At 41.1% G+C, this 19,523-nt stretch overlaps 1 protein-coding gene across 1 annotated transcript in view; it reads left to right on the top strand.

Moving 5' to 3' along the window:
• Positions 1 to 2,686: 2,686 nt before the first annotated feature.
• Positions 2,687 to 19,523, top strand: part of BCHE (butyrylcholinesterase) — a 59,749-nt gene continuing 42,912 nt past the window's right edge. Inside the window, exon 1 of the mRNA XM_075098554.1 lies at positions 2,687 to 2,787. The gene's annotated coding sequence lies outside the window, so the exon portion shown is untranslated. The remainder of the gene's footprint in view (positions 2,788 to 19,523) is intronic.

Below are 19,523 nucleotides of genomic sequence, written 5' to 3' on the forward strand. Positions count from 1 at the left end.
GTTATGAAACTTAATGTATTTGGTTTATCCAAGTATAGTTTAGGAGATTATTTTCTTGACTTGAAGTCAAGGAAGCACTGATGTGAAAAATCATCTAATAGTAAGTTATTAAAACCAGTAAATCTTCTGATCCTTACACAAACTCTGATGGTATCATTGACATCAATGGAGTCTTGATGCTATGTGAGTCAGATTAAGTCAGTAGTGGGGGGTTCTGTGCTTGTAGTTTATCCTCAGATACATTCAGTCGGTGACTGCTCTGATTTGCACTTTTCTCAAAAGACATTCAGAATCGGTCCCAATTCATACTCAAATAAAATTCAGGCTTGGGTATATGCACAAATTATAAATACCTGGATTTAAATAGATTAAGGTTTTAGGGTGGTTAAGATGAAGAATGAACGCAAAATGAAAAGGAAAAAATATATAAACCATATACTGTAAAATGCTCTGACATCCTTCAAAACAGAAATTCTGTGTTCCTGCACACTTGCATTTTACACTTAAAAGCATAAACATGTTTTATTCCTTGCCAGGTTTGTTCTTCTGCTTGGAAAACATTTATTCTCTTTCTTGTTTACACTGAATTTAGAATTAATGTGGCTGTTTCGATTGCACAAAACCAACCTTGACTTGTAATAGACATCATTTTATCACACTAAAATGTCTTGCGTAAAAGCATAACGTGAAAGCAGTTCTCAGAATTAAGCTAGTTAATAATTACTATATAAACAGGTCAAGGATCAGAAGTGCCAGTAAAGTCTTGTGAAGTGTAGATTATATTTCCAAATTACAATACTGAAAGCCAAACCACCTTAAAGTATACAGAATATGTCTAATAGCCATAGATAAAATATCATGGTTTCAGTGGAGGTTTTTCACAGAGTAATGATTGAAATAAGTAACCCCAGCAGCCTGCTTCTATAAAATAATACACTGTTGGCATGAGTGAAGTATTTCTTAGGTGCAAGAATATAAATTCACAAATTACAGAAATCAAGACATGCTTTTTTAAATACTGTGGAAATAAACAGAAACCCCAACTCAGAAACCCCACTCTGGTTTCCTAATGAGTTCATCATCCTAAAAACATTTCCCTGGGCCAGCTTTCCTGTGAGAGCATGCTCATCTCTTCGCCTGGCAATAACTTGCCTGCTGCACTCATCAGCTTCACACAGGACTCTGCTCGTAGAAGACTTCCTTTGGTGTCCCTTAGCTCTTTTCAGCACAATTACACCGAAAGCTAAAAATGCATCTGTATTTTTACATCTTAAACACACATACCTTTACATAAAAAATCCTAATTGGATATGCTGGTACTGAACAGGATCATTCCTGAGCAGAAAATGTCACGGGTGGGCATGGCCATTACCTGAGCAGAAAAACATTTTCCGATGCAGCTCTGCTTGCTGCAGCACAGCACGAGCTTGCAACGGAGGGAAAAAGACCTGTTTGCTTTAACTAGGCTGCACGAAGGGTCACAGAACAACAGATGTCACTGAAGACCTGACAGCACAGATCTAAAGCTGGAAAAACACTTGGTAGCACCTAGAAGACCCACCCAGGTCCCAGCAGCCCTCTCTTTCGAAAGCCTGGTAGCCTGTGTCACCCACGCATCTTGTTACCACCACAATTTCTGCTGTTACCAGTTAATCCTTAACATTGCCCTAATTAGCTAAACATGGTTCTGGTGTGGCTGTGCCTCCTTCTGCTGCAAACACCCATTTGTAGCTCATCACTGGATGAAGAGTGGCTCCAGTTTCTCTCTGCAGCTTAGGACATGTTACCTCTAGCTTAACTTTCTTGTGTTGCTTTATATGGCCAAAACTCAGGACGTAAATGCCTCAGACTTTAGAGTTTGTAACGCAGATGGCAAATACATACAGGACTGAGGATACAATCAAATGACGATGTGGGAGTGACACTGTTGCAGATTTCCTGAGAACTGCATGGTAGAATCACTTCAACTTGAAATATTTTTCAGGCATTTTATTTCTGGAGTAAAATTTGGGGGTTTTTATTCAGTTGAAATACTCACAGAAAATACTAGGGTGGGTTTTTTGTGGTTTTTTTTCTTTTTTCAAATAAAAGCAACTGTTTTCTTTTTCATTAGAAAACTGGAAGGAGACAAGAAGGTAGCTCAATGCCACAGCAGCTAGCTGACCAGAAAGCAGAGCCCTTTCTCTGTTCCAAGCACTGAACTGACATCCCACACTCAAACAGCCGCGTAATAGCAGGTATGAAAATTGAATAAATGAGTTGGATGGCTACTCCAATGTTGCACTAGATTTTAATGCTTCTTCATTGCCCATAAAAACAGCATGGAATCTAACGCATTCTACTCAAATGATAAATCGACCCTGTGAATTAAATCTACAAAATGTTAAAAAATTAAATCTACGTGTACTTGTTTTGGATCTTGGAAAGAATTTCAAAACAAACAAAAAAACCCAGTCCTATCAGCAACTATAGAAGTGCGTTATAAAAGGCAAAGGTCTCAGCAAGTGGGAAATGCAGAGCTGGGTAAACAAAGCTGAGCAGAAATGTGTGCGTTTCCTTCAGTTGTTTGCCAAAGTGTCATTACTTCAGTACTTTATTTACCTATAAAAAGCGGCGTATCTTTTGAGTCATGTGATGTTCCTGGCTCCTTACCCTGATGCTTATCTGACACCAAGTAAGCCAGTAGTTGAGGATATATGTCCTTTGGCTACTTGGTAGTCGATTCTTGGCCTGAGAAAGCTCTTATTCAAAGAAAGAAGCAGCAAAACGGGAAAATCGGCTTTTGAGGTTGGTCTTTTCTGCTTCCTTTTCAGGTAAAAAAGCATTAAAAGCAGGAGAGGTGGAAGTCTTGGTTTGATCAGACAAGGAGGTTAGAGTAAAAATGCTGCTTTCACCTGCCATTTCCACGTTAATTTGTGGCCAACATTATCGATCTCATATTTTAATGGGCAAATGATGAGAGCAGCACCAGTCGGACCCGTGGGTTCTGTGGCAGGGGGCTCTGGGTGCTTTGGTGTCCTTTACCCTGAACTCTGGACTGTCCCCTCTGTGGCTGCAGGTCCTGAAGAGATTGCAGCCGGCACAGGACCAAAACAGCTGCAGGGTGCTCAATGCTGCAGTCAGCCATGCAAATCTCAAAGCCCTGTTCTGGGGAAATGGAGGGAATTGCACCCAAAGCCTGGAAGAGACTGCGAGACTTACCTTGCCCTATGCTCTGAGCTGCGCACAGAGGGCAGACAAAAGATGTTAAACACGAAACTGGGGTCCTCCTCTGTGGGAGCCCCAAAAGAGAATTAGCTAATTCCTGGTGGCTAAAACCGGCATGTTCTTGGTCCTTTCTATACCATTTATTGTTGAAAATGCAAAATGTGCTCTAGGAGAATGAATAGGCGGTTGAATGTATTGCATTATTTTACTATTATACTTTACTACTAAATAATCTCGTGTCGGACAACCACAAAGAGGGTGTACCGACACCTCTGTGTCACACGGGGGGCACAGAGTGACTCTGCACTATGTACAGAGACACGGAAAGGCTGTTTGTACCCAGCTTATGTGCCATCACCCTTGTGTAAGGGGACTGGTGTTGGAATTAGCAGTGCTGCAGAAGAGGAAAAGACATCATTGAAATCTATCATGGTCAAAGAAATAAATGTCAGCCTTAAAATTGCACAGTAATATTGGAGTGAGAATTAGCATTAGGTTGAGTAAACTGAATGAGAGAAAATTATGCATGAGTGTGGAATGAAACTGCATGTACAATTTTCTCTTTAAAGTGCTAGCAGGACATCAAGGTGGAATTAAAATGTTTTAAATGTCAGTTGCTTGCATCTCCTAAATCCCACTGGGAATTTTCCAATCATCAAAAATCCAGCCATAATAAACGCACTTAAATTTACACCGCAGTTTGCAGCTATTTCTCTCTAGCTGATAATGCTGTCAGATGTCTTTTGTGCAAAGCATGTTATAAACAGAAGAAATAGAGCAAACACTTCTCTGCTGATTTCCTGCTACTTCACTGGCACATAACTGTTGGCAATAAGGTTGATACTTCAAACGCGTTTTTCTTTGCACTGCAGTCGTGCCATGAGATTAGCAGAACTCAGACACTGAAGTTTACCAGCACTTGATGGTGCCTTGCCAAAGTGTTTTTCACTTCTGCTGGGGAGGCTCCTCCTGCGTGAAGAGGCCGTTTGCAGCTAGTCCTTGGTCACAGCTCATCAAGGCACTGCTGATATCCCAGAGCTTTTGCAGTTACAAATTACAGTTATTAATGTAATGTGCCTGACAGCTTGCTGCTTGAAGCTGAGCGCTGTGGAGAGGCTATTCCTTCTCCTTTGGCTTCCTCATAGCACACAAGTTGTGCTCAGCTTCTTCCTTTCTCCCCTCCCTTTTCTCTCCCAGCTGCCCCCAAGGCCATCTGCAGCAGCAGGAGATGGGCTGTGGCACAGGTAAAGTTCTTCATTAGCTGATATAGGTCAGTGCTGTAGGGGGCTAAGCTGATTGACACGTGTGATCTTGCAGCAGTGGTTAGTTAAATCTTTGCATTCTTCCTCCTGGGATTAATTTCATTTTATACATTCGCTTCTGGACAGTCAGCAGCGGCATTCAGGTCTTTGGATCCTGGAGAAGTCAGTCTGGTCTGTCGGGTTCCCTGGGCTTCTTGTCTTTTTAATCTTTGCACAAACTTCTCTGCAATTCTACCATAACACCTCACTTGTTTTAGTAAGCAATAGCAGTAAATCACTGCATTTCTAAGAATTCTGAAAAATAGGCTTCCCAGACTTTCCCAGTTGTAAAATCTTTAGAAAGGCTTTCTTCCCTTTCTATGACTGTTTGGCAGAAGTATGACTCTCATACAGCAATATTCCCTCCGTGTTTTTAAAGCGACTGATTTTAATTTGGAGGTATTTCCCCCCGCAAATCCTTTCAGTCAATACGGAATTACACAAAGCAGCTTTCTGAAGAGAAAAACTATCTGAAGAAGTTTCCACTGAGAGGTGTGTATGTGTGTATTTGTGCTTTTGGGTGTGCCACGGTTGCCTCCTGCCTCGAGCCACAGCAGGTTACTTTGCACCTTGCAGAGGGGAATACTGGTGCAAAGCTGTGGTGAGAAGGCAATCAGAAAGAAAGAGAGTCTGTTTACCCGGTTCCTCGTGTCTCAGTGTCATGCAAAGAAGCTGCGTTATTAGACCACCTAGTGAAGGTGCTGAATTACCCCCTCGCATATAAATAATGGACAAATTAGGTCTTGATACTCCTGGCTCACTCCAGGTCATCCTGGCCCTACTTTGCACCACCTGCCGTGCTTTTATTTGCTTTGCTTCTTTATCCATGTTCTCAGAATTGCTCTGACTCAAGAAATGATCTCCCCTCATTTCTCTCACTCAGAACAGGCCTGGGTCGATGAGCCCAGCAGGAAGAACAGGAACTGCGGTTCCTGTAAACCAAGTGAGGAACACAGAAGGAATGACTTGGGGTAGTCCAGTGGCCCTTCATTTCTGTGTAGAATAATTACTTTTCAAAAAGTATTTGAAAAGCACTATTGCTTTTGATGGACTGCTCTCTACCAGCATGACTTCAAAGAAACAAGATGAAGTTTTAGAATAGTGATAGGCTGAGGAAGAAAAAGTATGAATTCTGTTTTCAAATAAGTACATCATTCTGCAGTGATGGAAATATTGTGGAATCAGTTTCTTTTTCAAATGAGACTATAATAACACAGTTACCAGCATACAGCCTACTGCTGCTGTTGATGACTTCTAGACCCGAGATAGCGAGCCCTGTACCAGATCAGAGTAGCCGAGGAAACGTGGCAGCATAGTCAGAGAGCAGAATTTACATCTCAGAGGACTTTGTTATTCCTGCATTTGTCTTCATCTCAAAATATCATGCAAGCTTATTTGGTTTTGTAATGTCAAATCAAACCAAGTCACGCACTCAGGGGCAGACAGTAGAATTTGACAGCTCTGGTTAATCTAGGATAGTTTCATTGGAAAAGCTGTATGGAAATAAGACATGAAGCATAAGATATTGTACGTTCCAATACTGATGCATATATTTCTGATCCCTCTGTGTCAAGAGTGATGCTTTCAAAGAGGGACAGAGTCAACAAAGTTTACTTGGATGGTTTACTTCTTTCCAATCCCCAAAAAGCCTGATAGACTGAAACAGGTTGGCTTAGATTAGAAAAATGAAGCAGCTGATACAGATGTTTCCTTGTTATAAACGTAACCACAAAGAAATATCTAAGAGGGGAAAACTTAATAGGAAATTGTAACACTCATAATAAAAATATTTTTGTATACCTTTATTCTGGAAAAGGGAGTAAGATTTCTAATCACAGGTGATTGAGATTGTTAAACACCCTTCCATTAGGAGTAAAGTGAGCAGGAAACTACAAGTTTATGCTCAATCAAGCAATGAGTGAAATAATATGTAATGATTTCTTATAACAGTAGAGGTCTGGATATGATTCCTTAGGAAGTCCTAAGGAATTTTGCTGGGAAAAAAATGATTTTTGTTAAACAACAAGTTCAGAAGGAAAAAGAAACTATCAGCCTGCTCCAACAAACATTATTAGAGTTAGTAGGCCTTCTAGCTTAATTAAACTGCGTTCTTATCAGCTAAGTAAAACTGAGGGATCTAAGGAAGCTGAGATGTTACATTTCTAACAAAATAAACCAGTATCCTCAACTTTACCTTAATCCATGTATCTGAGAACAAGAGAAAGGAAAAGGAAATACTGAAAAATACATATTTTAAAAATATTGTGAACATTTTCTTTTTTTAATTTTGTAGATATCCCTACCAATGCCAATAAAGATCAGGGATACTTTCTGAATTCCTTTCTAGGCAGATATTACCCAGGTAGGATGTTGATTTCCACCAGATCCTCTCCAGGGACCATCAGCACTTCACAACTGCTGATCTTACATTGTGAATAGAAGGCGAATGCTTTGCATGTGCTGCACGCAACCTGAAATAAAATACAATTATTGACTTCAGTTCTACATTATTCTCAAAAGGGCGAATACACGGTGTAAGCTTGGAAGGCTTCCAAGCACATTTTTAGAAAAGTGAGATATTTTAGGTGGCCTACACTAGGCAGCATTATTCTTAATGCAAATGAAAATATTACATAGTCACATATATCAATATGTGTTGGCATAAGCAACCGATTTTCTGAGATCATTGCTTCATCAGCTGACAATGGAAATTAAATGTTCAACTTTGTTTTCTGCCAATTCCTCCTGCCGTGATGCTGAAATATGAAATACGCCACAAAGACAACTTTTTGGCTGAACCGACTGTTAATCAATTTATGTTCTGAATCATGAGTATTCATTGTACTTAGTATTTTTATCCTGATGTATGCGCACAAGATAATTGAGTCAGACTTCTCTAATCAGTGAGACCATGGAAGCTTTACAGCTTTTGAAATGCCGTGCAGTTGAAAGACCTTTGCTGGTTTTGTTGGTCAAAATAGGAGCAGAACTGTGTGTAAAACTGCTTTTACACTTTTCAAAACTCTGTTGCTTAGAAGACATTCTGCTGTGCTTCTTCCGAATGTTTTCCGTGTTTTCTGTAATGTGATTGAAACGGAGTTAAAAATCAAGAGGATAAGAAACAACAGCAAACTTTTCAGCTGGACTAGCACTCACCTGCAACACCTTAACCATTTTTGGCTGCTTTTGAATAATAGCAGACATTTTTACTGAGCTGTTGTTTAGGGTTTTGTGGGGTTTTTTTGGTTGTGGGTTGTTTTTTTTGTTTGTTTGTTTGTGGTTTGTTTGGTTTTTTTTAATAATTAAACAACCATCTCTGAATCCATTACTCTCTGTATTGGTAGATTCATGAATCTTCATCTGTATGAAACTTCATCTACCATTTTTTCCAGTTGGCGACATTTACTGGAAAATGAGCTGTATACAGTTTACTTCCATGCTGAATGCCTGCATATATCCATGGTATGATTTAAACCTTTAAGATGGAGTTTACTTAGAATTTAAAGAATCTTTTTGATGCTGAATGCCATTCATTCAGACATAATAGCAATGTTTTCTACAGCAGCAGTATGGTTCCCACATCTTTTCAAGATACAAGGGAAAGCTACGTTTTATCTGCCTTGCAAAGCTTCAGACTCCCTGAATGTTTTAAAAGAAAAATTGTCTTTCTTCTGATTTATGAGCAATCACAAGTAACACAGATTCTTCCCTTGGGGCATTTCTACTGAAGTATAACCTCATCGAGATTAAGCTTCCTCTTTATGTGCCCTGATAGTCTTGTGGGTGCTATTACATGTTAAGGCATACGGACTCAGGAGCCTGCTCTAAAGCAAGCAAACACAAGTATTTATTGCAATAGAGATGTGCAGAATATTTGATGAGTAAACTAGTATTTTTTGCATTATGCTAGGGATTTAAAGTGACAAAAACCAGTCCCAGCATCAAGTCTTGGGGCAATCCATGTTAACCTCTGGGTATGCCAATAATTAAAACTTTTTTTCTTCTTCTTTGTTTTCTCTATGTCATGAATAGGTTTTAATCCATGGCAGAAATTTACCTTCTACCCTGTAGTTTTCAAATTTCCATAATAGTCTTTGGTTTGCTTTTATTTTCTGTTAACTTTTCTGCTGGCATTGAACAGATCTGTGGGACAAAATTTTTAACCTTACAAAGACTGGGGATTTGTCCCTATCTCATGATTTTCTGAATGTTCTGGAGTTTTATGTTCACATTTATCACCCCATCTGAAACACTGGACTTGGCATAGTAGTAGTTGCTTGTCAATAATTTAGAGTGTAGGACATCTGAAAATACATGACATATAATTGAGTTCTTTCTGAAGGGACAGATTCACATCTCGGCTAAACAGAAGTACAGAAGCAGGTTCTAAGACCGGTACTAAGATTTTCAGCAGCTGAAAATCTGGTTGTATTCTTTGGGAGACTATTTTCGGAAAGAAAGTAAATGCGCAGCATGCCATCTGCAACTAAAGTGGGATCCACCAGCCAGGATGGTATCAGCTCCCGACTGGGAGCTGAATAACCTGAGCTGTGTTAGAGCAATTCCTGATCCCGTGTAATCTCACTGAAGTGCATGAAAGAAGAGGAGCCTTTTCCCTCTTCTTTTTAGGCAGAGCTAAAAGCTGTTTTTCTTGGAGTACTTTGAGGGAAGATAGAAGACAACACATGTTGCATCTATGGAGGAGGAAAGCACACAGTTGCTGACGTAAAGTTACTCCAGTGACCAAGCAAAAAGGTGAAGGGTAGCTGGGGAATTATCATGATGGTTTTGGGAATATTTAGATGAGAAAACAGAGTCAAATGCTTAGTGACAGGGAAGTTAAAATTAAACTAAATCCTCTCCAATTGTGACTCTGAGTTATTTTGTCTAAGTTTAAGATTTGGGGTCCTGGTTTTTGGTATTGCGTTTTGGGATGGCCTTGTCTCTTGTGTCACAAACCCCTAAAATTGATCTTATCTGTCTATCTATCTAGTTTTATGAGGGAAAGTACCAGGATCCAGCCTTGAATCTTAGCCCAGTTTTCTTTATACTTTCCTACATACAACTAGCAGCGGTGGGTTCAAAAGGAAACTGAAAGAGACAATTTTTTGCAGCTCACGTACCTATGCAATGGATCTTGTTGCCAGAATCTCCAGATGCCAAATGTTTACAAGGTTGCAAAATGTGCTTGGACAAATTCAAGCTAGAAAAACTTCTGGTTGGCAATAAGATACAAAACCATCACCTCTTATTGAGACTTTTTTTTGCTGGCTGGAATGCTTTCCATATATCATTACAGGTTTAGCCCACTCTTCTACTTTACTTTTGAAACTTCCCTGGCATTTGTTGATTTACCTTTGGTCCGACTCGGCTTGGCCATTCTTACATGTTCATCTTATGTAAACTTTGTTATTTAACGGAAGATGTTATTCTCTGTAGTTAAAGTATTTCTTTAGTTATACACTAAAAGTAAAAGTAATTTTGAGTCACACCACTGTCTGAGGTGATCAGTCCTGTAGAAGAAAAAATCTGCACAGTTTAGTGGTGATTTTCTTAGAAACTATAATGGAGAACCTGAACGAATTAAATCTATTTAGAAATTAGCAAGAAAAGAAAAATCTCAGGTATAAACTTTCAAAAAAGGGTAATCTGAAAAATATTCTGAAAAAAATGATGGGTTAGTTCAACATGTCAGAGGCACTCATAAGATCCAGAAGGTTAGTCCAGTGCAAGCAGCACTGAGGTTCCAACTGCAAACGGACACGGTGTCCAGCATCTTTAGCAATCTCTACTTATTCAAGGCGTCCTCTGAGCCCTCTCCACAGTACACTTCTGATTTTTAAAATAGTATATGGTTTTGAAAAAATGAAAGCCTATGCAGGGTGGGGAAATGCAGTAGTGAAAATAAGCTGCAGTGCTGAACAGTAATGGATAGCTTGCTGGAAATTGCACTGAGTGTAACATCAATTCTTGGATCAGCTTTGCCGTGTTTGCATCCTAAGCCTGTGCAGATGGATTATTTATTTTTGTACTTGAATTTCATTGCCGGCAAACACTGCCAGTGGTTTACAAAGTGAGCCAAGGTCCTATGAAAAATACTGAGCTGTATAATCAAGAAGAAAATGAGTCTGAGGGACTTGTTTTCTTTCTGGTTTTCTAGGCTTTTCGGGTCTTCCCAGGCGAAAAGCAGCCATCAGATGAGCACAGTAGCATAGCTCTGTGGTGATGCACATTGCTTAAGGGCAACAGCACAACCTGGTGGTTTATGGTTATTCTAATGCATCAGATCAGGTAGCTGCACAAGAAAACACAGGACTTTCCCTTCCCTAGAAACCAACTTATTGCCTGTACAGAACTGAAGCTGCTTTTCATTAATTCATTTATAAGATACTATTTTACCTGGGGTTTTCAGAATAAATAGAAAAAACTAGACTGCAAGGGCTTATGCAAAAAGATAAATTAATAGCTCTCTTCCTTTCCAACATCTATGATTCTGAAACCTTGAGGCACCATTGTGATGAGACATTTTGTGTGGTTTTGTGCTAGATATGTCTGAATTTTTGTTCCAAGATAGTAGCTAGAGGTGTATAGCAAGTTTGCTGATGACACCAAGCTGGGAGGAGCGGCTGATACACCAGAAGGCTGTGCAGCCACCCAGCGAGACCTGGCCAGGCTGGAGAGCTGGGCCCAGGGGAACCTCATGGGATTCAGCAAGAGCCAGTGCAAGGTCCTGCCCCTGGGGAGGAACAACCCCCCGCACCAGCACAGGCTGGGGGGGACCTGCTGGGGAGCAGCTCTGCTGAGAGGCCCTGGGGGTGCTGGGGGGCAGCGAGGTGACCCTGAGCCAGCACCGGGCCCCTGGGGCCAAGGGGGCCAGTGGTGTCCTGGGGGGCATGGAAAGGAGTGTGGGCAGCAGGGCGAGGGAGGTTCTCCTCCCCCTCTATTCCGTCCCAGTGAGGCCACAGCTGCAGGGCTGCATCCAGTTCTGGGCTCTCCAGTTCAAGAAGGGCAGGGAACTATGGGAGAGAGCCCAGTGGAGAGCTACAAAGATGGTCAGGGGGCTGGAGCATCTCCTTTATGAGGAAAGGCTGAGAGACTTGGGTTTGTTCAGCCCGGACAAGAGAAGACTGAGAGGGATCTTATCAATACCTAAAAATATCTAAAGGGTGGGTGTCAAGAGGATGACACTAGACTCTTTTCAGTGATGCCCAACAACAGGACAAGGGGCAACAGGCACAAGCTGGAACACGGGAAGTTCCACCTGAACACAAGGACAAACCCCTTCCCTGTGCGGGTGCCAGAGCAGGGGCACAGGCTGCCCGGGGATGCTGTGGAGTCCCTTCCCTGGAGACATTCACACCCCGCCTAGACGCGGTCCTGTGCCCCCTGCTCTGGGGGTGCCTGCTCAAGCAGGGGGGTTGGATGAGGTGATCTCCAGAGGGCCCTTCCAACCCCCGCCAGGCTGGGATTCTGTGAAAACTAAAAAGAAAAGCTTGCAATATGCACTATGCAAAATTTGGAAAAAAAAAAAGACAAAAGGAATGTGTGTGCAGAAAAAAATACGTTTGTCTTGCTTTTTCTATTATGACGAAGTGAAGGAAAGTATATAATGCATTTACATAGACTGAATATTCAAACACCAATAATAATATTTATTCTCTTTCTTCTGTGTCTTCAGGGTATGTGATGTTGGTCAGAGTGTATCTTCTGATGTGGCACTAAAATGAAATGGGTGCCAAATGTGCTCAGACAGAATTTTTAAACAAAATTAATTACATTTTCTATTTTGCTTGATTCTGAAGAACGGGCTATATTATTACTAGCAATGCAGCTGGCACTGGTGTGGTTGCTGAACAGAATTCATACGAATTGCATATTCAGTTGATTTACTAATCATATAGAATGGGAAAAAAAGCCACTAGCTTAACTAGAAAGGCAGTGCCATTCCAATGCTGGGGCTGGTCCTGAGACCGTGCAAGCCTTTTTCATCTTCAGGCCGTGTCCAAAACACAGACTCCTCAGTCCTGCTTAACTTGATAGAAAGAACCTTTGATTTCAGCCTGTGTGGGTTTGGACCTGAGGGAAAAGGTATCTTAAGAGATGCTTACCAAGGCACTGAAAGGCTGAAGTGCTTTGAGGCAAAAAGTAACATAATTTTTATGCAGTAAGGATTCCTATAGGACTGTCACCACAGGTAAATGCTAAGGTTTCTCATTGCTTTATATTTGTACTTTAGTCCTAGTCGTGGCTGAAGTATGATTTATAATCTTGGTCTAAAAAAGCACGTTAGTCCATGTAGAAGTATGATTGATATATTTAAACTTACACTTAAGCTCACCCTTAAGTGTCATTTATTTTATTGTGATTGAATATATATGAAATGTAAAGAGTGCTGAAATTTATGAAAATGCTTTTTATTCTGCTTTAGTTTATATAGAGGAAATACATCATTACATAAACAGGGCAAAATACTCCAAAGAACAGTAAAGATATTTTTGAGAAGGTGTACAAAGAGCTTTGGGAAAGGGTAGAATAGGGAAAGAAAAAAAAAAAAGAAGGAAGATAAATAATTGTTTCCTTTTCCTTGAGTGTTGAATTAGAGGACAAAATGGACAAAGACCAAATCCGGTTGTTCACAACCCTTCCCTATAGTCCACTGAAGCACAGGGCGGTGATGCAGTTCCGGCACCCCTGCACCCCACTGGAGCAGATACAGGAACCGCGTCCAGTTCTGCCATAGCTAGCCATAACTATGAAGAGACAACAAACATACCTGAGATAAATGCCTTTTCACCAGCTGCCCACACATCCTGCTTCACAGTAGAGAAATGCCAGAATATCTTTCATCTTGCTGAAAATTATTGGTGAGCACAGTGACATCAGGTCTACCTGCTTAATATTTCTCGTCATCACGCACTCATTACAACCCATCAGTTCAGCCACTGCCTTTTGCTTTGCTCACAAAGTAGGTGACAGTGTCAATTACTGGATGGAGAATCTTAAATCAGCTGGGTTGAGCTGACATCTCGACCGGCCCCTACTGCCATAACTGCTGTGTAGTGGTCTGGGGCAGCATGGACACACCCCACCACTGACAGGATCAGTCCTCCATTCTTCTTCCCCTACAGTTTGCTAAAACTATTTCATGTTTTCATGTTAGTGAGAAGAATTTGTCAGCAACAACTTAATATACTGTTTGGGGACATCTGCCAGTCTTGACAATTGAATATCAAACACCCACTCAGAGAAAAAGTGTGTACCCAGTTTTCAAACTTGGGTAAGAGAAAGTTCTCCTCTTTCCATGTCAAATGGAAGGAACATAGAAAGGGTCTGTATTGTTTTCACAGTGCCATTCATGACACCAAAGTGAATGCTGTATCAGTATTTACAGTACATTTAGAGGGTGAATCATCTTTTATTCAGAGGAGTAACAACTCTGTAGTACAAATTCAATGTGTTCCCATATGTGTCCACCGAGTTGTGTTCTCAATGCTACGAATTTTGTATTAAATTATTTAGGTCAGCTTAAATTTGGAAAGCAACAAAATAAACATGATTTTTGGCTCATTTACATGTCTCTGATTACTGTAAAATTGTTTGCTTCCTAAATTAAAGTGATGCAAGCAGTCTGCCAGGAAAATGAGCAGAAATATTTTTTTTGTTATATTTTTGAAAAGCTGGTTGTAACACTCAGTCATTAACCCAAGAATAGGTGGACACCTGGAAAATTAAAATTCAGATTACTTTTAGCATGCACTGGATCTGTGGAGGCTCAGGTTTGAAATGTCATAATTTTCCTTTGAACTAAACAACATTTTGAGTCTTTGCCTAATGGTTTTACTATATACTGTTGCAGACGTGGGTAGCACACTTTGGCACCGTACATCTTTAGAGCTGTTAGGGTTGGTATATCAATATCCCTGATCCGGTGATTAAGGACTGCCTAATAGCACGCATTGTCAGGATACGGAGTATTGCATTAAAAGTCATTAATAGCTCTATCCTGTGCACTGACATGATGTAATATAGCAGCTGTCCCGTAAGGAAACTCTTAAAGCATCCTGTCAAAAGTAGACATGCTAATAACTGTGGTAGGCACTGGCATATTGCATCATGATGGCACCTGAGTCCTTCCTGCTAACAGCACTTCAGTAATGCCAGATGTAATGTATATAGTGCTAAAAACCCATGCGTTAACATCTCCATTTTTACTGACATTCTTTTGTATGCCATGCCAAAGATTTATAGTAAATGAGTTGAAGTGAGCCAAGATCAGGCTTATTTCATGTGACTCTGAGGCACCATGGGGACAACAGGAGCGAGCAGGCAGATGCTTGCACTCCAAGTCTGAACGACTTGTCCTTACAGCCTGCCCTCAACCTACCTCTTATTTTCACTGCCGTTTTGATGCCAGCTCCTGCCAAAAACTCCAGGCTTCATTTCTAGCTGACCCTCTTTCAGACAAACAACTCCCTGTTCTTCAGTGCATGGGAAGGAGCTTCCCATAAACATTTCCACACAACTTTAACACCTTCTACTGCCTAACATTAATGTGGGTATATGCTCTATGTGCTGACAAATGTTGCTTTGTAGTTTTCAGTCTGTGTGTCCCACCTTTCTGCTTCTACCAGATGCCACTTATCTTAAATTGAAAGCTTTCTTTCACTAAAATTGTTCATAGCTGAGTTCCTTGCACACCCTATTTCATGGAAAGTCCTCATCATGACTGAAAGTCGTGGAGTGAAGACCCACTAGTTTTCTGAGAGAAAGGTTTGCTCTGTGTAAATGTACAATAAAATTTCCCTACAATAAATTCAAAGAGATCTTGGTAAAGATCTTTAATCCAGTAATGGGGCAGAGGGAGCACTTTGTAAAGTGCCACAAATCAGTAAATGAAAGTTGCTCTTTGATGTTTGCTATGTCACGTGCTGGTTGTCGTCACCGGATTGGGCATTCACTGCGGTGTCACTACCATTTCCGGCAGGTATTTGGGGTTTATTATGTGTAGAGAATCTCACACCCATTATTCAAGTGAGGTTGTTGGCTTTAGCAGACTATTTTTGCCCCTCAGGATCTTTGGGTGAGGAGGAGGAGGCAATATATCTGTCTTTCAGACACCTTATTGAATAAATATCCGGTGAGGCACAGGAAGCACTTCTGTAGCCTCTGTTGTTGAATCTGCATATGTAATGGAAATGGCTAGGCTGGAAAATCTCTGCTTAATACCCATGAACTCTTGGGCTCTGGGCTCAAGTGTAGCATACTAGACGGACAGTAACATGTCTGCTGAACAGCCCTTTGATAGCTCATCCCGTAGCAATCCCATATCCAGAACGCCAGAGATACCAAAGGAAGAGCTTGAAAATCCCTCCAACTGCTTAAGGCAGGGGCTGTCTTCCCATGCTTAACCCCTCATTGCTCAACGGTAAAAAGCTCTTAGTCCACAGAACAGACACTAAAGCCCACATAACCAGAACTTGGAGCTGCTTATGTATATTGATCATATTGACTCTTTATTTGATCATCCAAAATAAATGCTTATTTATATTTACCCTCTCAGTTCTGAGGGCTGCTAGGGACTGGCTGTGCACAGTCCCATCGCCTGCTTGCCAACCAGATGGTCTTTGGTTTTGTTTGCAGAGGTGAGTTGGACACGTCTGGGCGTGCATATTGGGATAGGGAGGTACCCACGGACACACCGTGGATGCAATAGCAGGTAGGGCTTCTTGGTGAGTGCAACAAAAGAGCCATTCTGAGGATCTGATGGTGTATACACTGCAGGGCTTCTTCTTCCCCCCCACTTTTACAATTTGGAGAAGCTCTAGACCTATCCCATAGACTGCATCCTCATTGCCCATGCATCAGGTGCTTAGAACAATCTAAATTCCAGGTACCCATCAGTGAAACACCTATTTCAACATTGACTTAAAATCATTTGCATGGTGACACACTGGAGTCGCTTAAGCCCAAAAGAACAATGATTTGGGAAGCACAGAAAGGAGCTGTTTCCGTTCACTTACATTCTTTTGGTCAAACATCTTGTTTCCTGTGTGTTGTGGTGTAATTATCTCAGCAATGCTTGATAAATTTTACCCCTGACCCATCTTCTCTTGAAATAGCTTGCAGATTTCTCTATAAAGCACTCTGATTCAGCCCCTTCTCCTATTTCATGCACCAATACTTAATTCTTGTGCAGATTTTTATTGATTGTTTTTCTTAGTGTTATTTTATTTTGCTGCTTTATGGCTGCTGTTAACATTTATTAGAAAAAACATTTTTTATACTCTGCGTGTAAGAACATCGCTGCACATTTTTTGGCAACACTGAGAATAGCTGACTAAAAATTGGGGGGGGTGGAAGAAAAGAAGGAGAGAAAAGACAGCATAGGAGAGTTAGCAAATTGCTGTTCTCTTTTCACATGGCTAAATCCTAAACACTGGTAAATGCCCTTTCACTGGGGAGGACAGTTCATATTTGATATAAGTACAAGTGTGCTTAATCAGAAAGGCAACACCACAGGCACTTGCATTTCATTCTGTGACATTCCAAATCTTCGATGTTTTCATCAGCTGGTGATGGGATTTTTTTTGCTTGACCATGAAAATTAAAATCACTTGAATGTTTTCACTGAGCAAGTCTTAGCCATTGCACTTTATTCCTCCAGAGGCACTGGGAAATAGACTGACATTTTACTAAAGCTGTGTTCCTGCAGGATAGGCAATGAAAGGCAAACCATGTAAAACTCGCTCGGCAGTGCCTGCCTGCCTACCTGTGGGGTCTCTTCAATGCAAGTGAGTCGCTGCTTTGGCAAAAATGAAGGCACGTGTTTTTGTGCCATGATATTCCATCTGTGCCTTCCGAATTCACTTCCAGACCAAATCCTCACTACAACGTTTATTATGATTAATTATTGTGCACAAAAGATTCGCAGCTGTGGCGGTGGCTCCAGCGAGAGGCACTGGCAGCTCCTGGGCAGGCTGCTCTGAAGTGGCTTTCCTTCCCCATGGTATGTCTATCAGCTCAGGAGCCCAGGAGTATTCTGCAGTAACTTCTTTTGATTATTGCCTGTGGTGACTTTTAGAAAATACAGCCTCTGAATCCCAAGGGCTGACTTCTGTTTACTGTGGAAACTGGATGGAAATGCTGCTTTTATTCAAGACTGCCATCAAAAACTTCTTCGGTTTTTAGTAATATATTGAGACAAAACCTACCACACTGCAGCTATAAACCTGGGGGATTTAAAACAAACCAAGAAGGATGGTGTTTTAAAGTTCTGGGTGTCTGAATGCAATTCAGTCTTTCTTATGATCTTGGGCACATCTTTTAATTTCCCACTATCCCTGGTCTGATAACTTAAATAGAAAGTCTTTCAGGTTGCCGACTGTCTTTGTGCATTATGTACTGAACCTGCCTTCAGGCAAAAGTGGGAGAAAGAGCGGACAATTGTAATGTTCCCACAACAGCTAAAAATGCCTCTTCTCCCCAGCTGAGGTCTGCAAGGTCTGCCCATGGTGCCACGTTCTCTATCAGTGCACTGAAGTTTTCGTCTCGTTTCAACCTGCTGCAACCCCTGCTAAGGGAAAATATACTTACGGATTGTTTTCAGTGTTAAAATGCTACTACATGATAGGGGAAAAGGGACTGGGAATAGAGGGTGTTGTTTCAGGCTTGTACGATTGCCTTGGTGCAAACACAGATGAGAGGAAGAGCAGATAAGTTTATTGGGTGGGTCAGTCCATCAGGAATCTGCACAGGGTAGAATAATCATGAGCAGAATGTACTGCTAATAAACTAATGAAGGTTACTAATGATTTTTTTCTACCTTTTTTATAAAATAATGTTTCCTAATAGTTATACATGATTAATGTTTTAAGGACACTGTTGGAATCAAAATGCCCTTAATATTTTGACTCGTATCCTTGAAACCCATATTGAGCATCATATTTTGAACATCTTATTACCTTTAAGCTAATGTTATGTACTTAATATATAGACATGTAGCAAGACCTGGGGGACTCTACTGTACTTTACCACTAAGCCACCCATTCTGACAACTGTGTTTTTCAAGCAGATGGCACTGTGATGAATTACCCGATGTTCACCAACCACGGCATCTTCCTGAAAAATGTACACAGATGTTTATAATGAGATTTTCATGATTACACAACACTTGCACATCCACAGGTCGAAGGGACCTTCTGTTAAAAAGTCGCTCAGCCTGGGAAGTTTGCTTCTCCGATGGGACTACAACACTGCTCAGCAGTGCCTGAGCTTTCGTAAGCGTAATGGTCTCTGGGCATGATCCTATGGCAGAGTTCAGTGTGTGCCTCCATGTGTGGTGACACAGTGGTAACAAAATAAGTACAACCTCTTCCAGGGCTGTCTGTTTTTCCCAAAGTTATATTTCTTTCACGAAACACATAGACAAAGAGACCAAATCAGCTGTGAATTTTAGAAAATAAAGGAAAAATGGCTCTGGAGTGATTTTTCAGTTTTGCCCTGATGGAGTTAGAGAGAGGAAAAATAAAATATGTGACCTGATGTTGACTAACATCAATGCTGCCTTCGTCCTGCTTGAGCAAAGCTATTGGAAAGGTGCAGCCCGGCTGACTTCATTGCCTGTGGGCTGCAGTAACCTCCGAGACCTCCTCTCCTGCAGGCTTCAGACCCACACCGGGCAACAACAGGGCACTAGTGGATCTGAAGCTTTATCTCATGACAAACACCTAATTATTTCCACTAAAATCCATCACTGTGACCCATTCAGGTGCTGTGACCCATTTATTGGAGAGTGGACTGAGGCACGCTGAACTTGCTTCCTCTGTAGCTTCCCACCCGCAGGTCTCAGCAGATCCTCATGTAAGGCTCGGTTCTTTCATTCCTATTTTCAACATGCCAGATTAAATTGAAATCTGAAAACTGCAGTGGCTTAAGCTAAATCTTTGAACACCTCTACGGCACTTTTCATTAGAGATGTGTGTATCTCTTGTGGATGCAGAAACTGGAGGATCATAT

Source organism: Phalacrocorax aristotelis, chromosome 7, assembly GCF_949628215.1.
Source record: "Phalacrocorax aristotelis chromosome 7, bGulAri2.1, whole genome shotgun sequence".
NCBI lineage: Eukaryota > Metazoa > Chordata > Aves > Suliformes > Phalacrocoracidae > Phalacrocorax > Phalacrocorax aristotelis.